The following is a 6,717-nucleotide window of genomic DNA, read 5'->3' as shown; positions in this document are numbered from 1 at the left end:
ATAACAAAGACCAGGGAGGTTTTTCAATGTCTCACAAAGAAGGGCACCAACTGGCAGATGTGTGTAAAAAAAAAACAAGAAAAAAATATCTGTATATCCGTTTGATCATGGTGAAGTTATTAATTACACTTTGGATTGTGTATCAACACACCCAGTCACTACAAAGATACAGACGTCCTTCCTAACTAAGTTGCTGGAGAGGAAGAAAACTGCTTAGGGATTTCACCATGATGACAAAGGTGATTTTAAAACAGTTACAAAGTTGAATTGTTGTGATATGAGAAAACTGAGGATCAATCAACAACATTATAGTTACTCCACAATACTAACCTAAATGATAGAGCTAAAAGAAGGAAGCTTGTAGAGAATAAACATATTCCAAAACATGCATCCTGTTTGCAACAAAGCACTAAAGTAATACTGCAGAAAATGTGGCAAAGAAATTAACTTTTTGTCCTGAATACAAAACGTTGTGTTTGGGGCAAATCCAACACAACACATCACTGAGTACCACTCTTCATGTTTTCAAGCATGGTGGTGGCTGAACCATGTTATGGGTATGCTTGTCATCGGCAAGGACTAGGGAGTATTGTAGGATACAAATAAATAGAATACAGCTATAAGCAAAAGGCAAAATCCGAGAGAAAAACCTGATTTGCACCATTTCAGGGGAGGCGAAAACACAAGGCCAGATATACACTGGATTTGCTTACCAAGACAATATTAAATGTTCCTGAGAGGTCTAGTTACAGTTTGGGCTTAAATCGGCTTGAAAATCTATGGCAAGACTTGAAAATGGCTGTCTAGCAATGATCAACAATCAACTTGACAGAGCTTGAAGAATTTAAAAAAGAATAATGGTCAAATATTGTCCAATCCAGGTGTGCACAGCTCTTAAGAGACGTACCCAAAAACACTCACAGCTGTAACTCCTGAGTGGCGCAGTGGTCTAAGGCACTGCATCGCAGTGCTAATTGTGCCACTAGAGATCCTGGTTCGAATCCAGGCTCTGTCGCAGCCGGCTGCGACCGGGAGACTCATGGGCGGCGCACAATTGGCCCAGCGTCGTCCAGGGTAGGGGAGGGAATGGCCGGCAGGGATGTAGCTCAGTTGATAGAGCATGGTGTTTGCAATGCCAGGGTTGTGGGTTCGATTCCCATGGGGGGCCAGTAAAAAAAAAAAAAATATTCACTAACTGTAAGTCGCTCTGGATAAGAGCGTCTGCTAAATGACTAAAATGTAAATGTAATCACTGCCAAAGGTGCTTCTACAAAGTATTGACTCAGGGGTGTGAATATGTACTGTATGTAAATTAGATATTTCTGTATTACATTTGCAAAACAATTCTAAAAATATGTTTTCACTTTGTCATTATGGGGTAAGGTGTGTAGATGGATGAGATATTTGCATTATTATTATTCTTTTTTAAATTCAGGCTGTAAGACAACAAAATGTGGAATAAGTGAAGAGGTATGAATACTTTTTGAAGGCAATTTATTTAACAATTGGCCTTTATGGTATAGCAACCAGTTTCCACTTTTCATTCATATCAAGATACCTTTCAACATGTATCTGTTACAATGTCCATATCTGAAGTCATGATCGCTGTCAACAACATTTATCTGTTACAATGTCCATACAGTGGGGAAAAAAAGTATTTAGTCAGCCACCAATTGTGCAAGTTCTCCCACTTAAAAAGATGAGAGAGGCCTGTAATTTTCATCATAGGTACACGTCAACTATGACAGCCAAATTAGATTTTTTTTTCCAGAAAATCACATTGTAGGATTTTTAATGAATTTATTTGCAAATTATGGTGGAAAATAAGTATTTGGTCAATAACAAAAATTTCTCAATACTTTGTTATATACCCTTTGTTGGCAATGACACAGGTCAAACATTTTCTGTAAGTCTTCACAAGGTTTTCACACACTGTTGCTGGTATTTTGGCCCATTCCTCCATGCAGATCTCCTCTAGAGCAGTGGTGTTTTGGGGCTGTCGCTGGGCAACACAGACTTTCAACTCCCTCCAAAGATGTTCTATGGGGTTGAGATCTGGAGACTGGCTAGGCCACTCCAGGACATTGAAATGCTTCTTACGAAGCCACTCCTTCGTTGCCCGGGCGGTGTGTTTGGGATCATTGTCATGCTGAAAGACCCAGCCACATTTCATCTTCAATGCCCTTGCTGATGGAAGGAGGTTTTCACTCAAAATCTCACGATACATGGCCCCATTCATTCTTTCCTTTACACAGATCAGTCATCCTGGTCCCTTTGCAGAAAAACAGCCCCAAAGCATGATGTTTCCACCCCCCATGCTTCACAGTAGGTATGGTGTTCTTTGGATGCAACTCAGCATTCTTTGTCCTCCAAACACGACGAGTTGAGTTTTTACCAAAAAAGTTATATTTTGGTTTCATCTGACCATATGACATTCTCCCAATCCTCTTCTGGATCATCCAAATGCACTCTAGCAAACTTCAGACGGGCCTGGACATGTACTGGCTTAAGCAGGGGGACACGTCTGGCACTGCAGGATTTGAGTCCCTGAGCGGCGTAGTGTGTTACTGATGGTAGGCTTTGTTACTTTGGTCCCAGCTCTCTGCAGGTCATTCACTAGGTCCCCCGTGTGGTTCTGGGATTTTTGCTCACCGTTCTTGTGATCATTTTGACCCCACGGGGTGAGATCTTGCGTGGAGCCCCAGATCGAGGGAGATTATCTGTGGTCTTGTATGTCTTCCATTTCCTAATAATTGCTCCCACAGTTGATTTCTTCAAACCAAGCTGCTTACCTATTGCAGATTCAGTCTTCCCAGCCTGGTGCAGGTCTACAATTTTGTTTCTGGTGTCCTTTGACAGCTCTTTGGTCTTGGCCATAGTGGAGTTTGGAGTGTGACTGTTTGAGGTTGTGGACAGGTGTCTTTTATACTGATAACAAGTTCAAACAGGTGCCATTAATACAGGTAACGAGTGGAGGACAGAGGAGCCTCTTAAAGAAGAAGTTACAGGTCTGTGAGAGCCAGAAATCTTGCTTGTTTGTAGGTGACCAAATACTTATTTTCCACCATAATTTGCAAATAAATTCATAAAAAATCCTACAATGTGATTTTTGGAGAAAAAAAATCTCAATTTGTCTGTCATAGTTGACGTGTACCTATGATGACAATTACAGGCCTCTCTCATCTTTTTAAGTGGGAGAACTTTCACAATTGGTGGCTGACTAAATACTTTTTTCCCCCACTGTATCTGAAGTCATGATCACTGTCAACAACACCCCATCGTGTCACATGGTTGGGTTAGAACTGGAGTGTGACTGTGTTTCCATGGAGACCCAGGTGTTCCTCCAGGACACAGGTGGCTACTCTACCTGACACAGGGACAGTGAGTAGCCATTCCAAACAACACTAAACCCTGGGTAGAGGGGCTCAGTGAATGTGGTTTGGAATGTGTGCAGGTGGGTCATCGTGTCAGAGTAGACCCTGTAGAAGGACAGAATGCTGGCTGACCAGTCCAGAAACACTCCTACTCTGGGGGGGTGGGGGGGGGGGGGGGGGGGGTGAGGAGGACAGGCCTATCTGGGGTTGAGGAGGGTTGATGAGGGCCAGAGCAGGTATAACAGTATGTTCACTATTGTTGAGGGCAGTGTGACGATCCCCAGAGCTAGAGCAGTCCAGACAACAGGACTTGTCATTGTGTCCAAGCCAACAGGCAGGACCTCCTCCTTTTCTTCTGTTGTCTTTATATGTCACTGTTATCAAACCCCCCCCACTCCACTCTACCTCCCAGTAACAGCGTCCAGTCAGACCCTCTCTACACAGCACCTGTCTCCAGTCGTCAAATCTCTCTGGGTGATCAGGATGCGGCTGCTTCTCTTTAACCCTCTCTCCTCAGACAGAGTGAGTTTTCTGTGTGCTGTGTTTGGGTCCAGTGTGAGATCACAGGCATCTGCAGACAGGAAGAGAGGGAATTGGCTAGAATTTGTCAGAATGTGAGTCTTTAATAACACGTTTGTATTGGTCAATAATTGGATTCCTCATAACCAACGCGCTTACATTTCTTCAGTAGCTGTAGTTTTACCCAGAACTCTTCATTATGGTCAACACTGTGGGAGAGACAGAGGAACAGACAGAGTGTGGGACACAGTCTGTGTATGTATACCACAATATATAATGGTCACAGTAACTGTACTAACTTGAGTTTCTCCAGTCTACAGTGTGGATCATCCAGTCTAGCAGAGAGCAGCTTCGCTCCAGAGTCTCCAGGGTGATTGTAGCTCAGGGGTTTGACCTCAGAGCTGAAGCCAGAGAAGCACAGCCTTCTTCCTGTGTGACTCTACAGAATGACAGCCTGCAGAGAGGTCATTATTTTACAACAGGACTGCTGCCTCCTAGTGGTGATAGCTGATACACAGTATATACATATTTCCAATAAAACCAATACTGTTCCTAAATACTAACCTCTCTAGTTTACAATATGGATCCTCCAGTTAAAACAGTATTTACCTTATTGGTTGAGCTGACTTACTGGCTACTGTAATGACAACATGATTTGACACGTCATCTTTGTATTGAGCATGTACGTTTCTAAGTACTAACCTCAGTTTCTCTAGTTCCCCAGTGTGGATTCCCCAGTCTAGCAGAGAGCAGCTTCACTCCTGAATCCTGCAGGTCATTGTGACTCAGATCCAGCCGTCTCAGGTGAGAGGAGTTTGAGCTGAGAGCTGAGGCCAACGCTTCCCAACATTTCTCATTGCATTACATTTACATTTACGTCATTTAGCAGACGCTCTTATCCAGAGCGACTATCTCTGTCAGATAACAATCCATTCAGCCACAATGGGACAATATATTACAACATGAGGAGTAACAGGTAAATGACGTTGAAAACAACACTAGAAAAAAACATTAAAGACAAAACAAACAATTCCATTAAATCAGGCTAATCTATTTAAATGAATTATTTGCAAAGAAAGCCTCTATGGGCAGTGAACATGAGGCATCAAGCGTATCAAAAGTTTTAGTCTGCTAGTATTACGGTAATTTGCATTTATACCAATAGGTAAGAATCTTTGGACCATGCTTCCAAGTAAAAGCAATTATTACCAAGAAGAAATGCATCTGAATATGCTCTCGGGTGATAATTTGACCCTTACAAACAGTCCAACAATCAATGAGTTCTCATCATGTGAGAAACCCTTCCAAAGTACTAACCTCAGTGTCTGTAGTTTACAGTGTGGATGTTTCAGAGCAGCAAAGAGTTCCCTCCCACCCCCATCAGACAGTCCACTGGTGCTCATGTCCAGGTCCAGTTCTCTCAGAGATGAGTCTGCTGATTGGAGAATGGAGGCCAGTGATCCCCAGTGGTGTTCAGAGAGTCTAAAGCCAACCAGTTTGTAAAAAACAGTCTGTAAAAAAAGAGACAAAATCACTCATACGTAACAGCATTTTTCAGAACCTGTCCTTTCAGATGTTAACACATTCAGCAAGTCAAAATCTTCCTCAGATAAGTCTGGTGTATGTGTCTGAAGTTCTGTGAGTGAAAAAAATGTAATGTTCAAGGCATGATAATTAAAAAAATATATACTGTGTGCTATAGCTTGGAAAATAAATAAATGTGACTCTGGATGACATAATGATGTTTGTTTCCAACATTAGGGCTGTTTTCCTAAAGAAGTTAAATCCGCTTCGTGTTTTGTTTCCTTGCTACTATAGTAATGAGTATCGCGATACTGGTATCGTCTGGCCCTGTAATTCATGCAGTCATATGAATTGTCACATCGTGCAGGTCTGGGAAACGACATTTGTAACATGGTAGAGGTAACTACATTCTAGGTAGGTACTAATCACATGCAGGCTCCAGTGGTGGGGTGGACCGGACCACAGGAGGCAGAGACCACCAGGCCGCCCAGTGGGACCAGAGCCTGAGATCCCCAACGTGGGGCAGGAGACAGACAAAAACTCTCTCTCTCTCTCTCTCACACTTTCTCTCTCTCTCTCTCTCTCTCTCTCTCTCTCTCTCTCTCTCTCTCTCTCTCTCTCTCTCTCTCTCTCTCTCTCTCAAAGGGCTTTATTGACATGGGAAACATGTTTACATTGCCAAAACAAGTGAAGTAGATCATAAATAAAAGTCAAATAAAGAATCAGAAGTGAACAGTAAACATAACACTCACAAAAGTTTCAAAAGAATAGAGACATTTTAAACGTTATATTACTGTGGGGCGGTCCAGCTCCCGAAGTCACTTATCAACCGTATGGAAGGATTTCTCTGTGTTGTCTTAGGAATGCCTCACCATCTCTCCAACCGCCATTCCGTCTCACCTCTGAGAAGCAGAGGTTCTGTTGTCATTACATCCTGTAGGTCTGATATCTGATTGGAGGTTACAGTAATACTATCGATCAACAACTCAGATTTTTGAATCCAAACAACTCAGATGTTATAAAAGGATTTTAGATTCATTGTCTATTTTTCTTTTTTGTTCCTGACCTGCGCTGGTGAGATACCAACACTCTTTCTTTCTCTCTCCACCCCAGGGACTCTTGGGGCATGACCTTTCAGGCTATGACCTCTCTCTTTCTCTCTCAGAACATGCCTTGAATCATGCTTCTTAATGCTTTGTAACTTCAGCTTAAGTCTTGCATGTGAATCCATTGATTTTACAAAGTCATTAAATAGACTTGTATTTAGAATGCCATTCTCAGACCTTTCTTGTGATTGCCT

The 6,717-nt window shown here is 42.4% G+C and overlaps 1 pseudogene; it reads right to left on the bottom strand.

Moving 5' to 3' along the window:
* Window positions 1-3,250: 3,250 nt before the first annotated feature.
* On the bottom strand, window positions 3,251-6,307 carry LOC123483492 (annotated as a pseudogene).
* Window positions 6,308-6,717: the final 410 nt, after the last annotated feature.

Source organism: Coregonus clupeaformis, unplaced genomic scaffold (genome assembly GCF_020615455.1).
Source record: "Coregonus clupeaformis isolate EN_2021a unplaced genomic scaffold, ASM2061545v1 scaf0138, whole genome shotgun sequence".
Classification (NCBI taxonomy): domain Eukaryota; kingdom Metazoa; phylum Chordata; class Actinopteri; order Salmoniformes; family Salmonidae; genus Coregonus; species Coregonus clupeaformis.
Note: the sequence above shows the minus strand (reverse complement) of the source record. Positions and strands in the feature narration are given on the sequence as shown.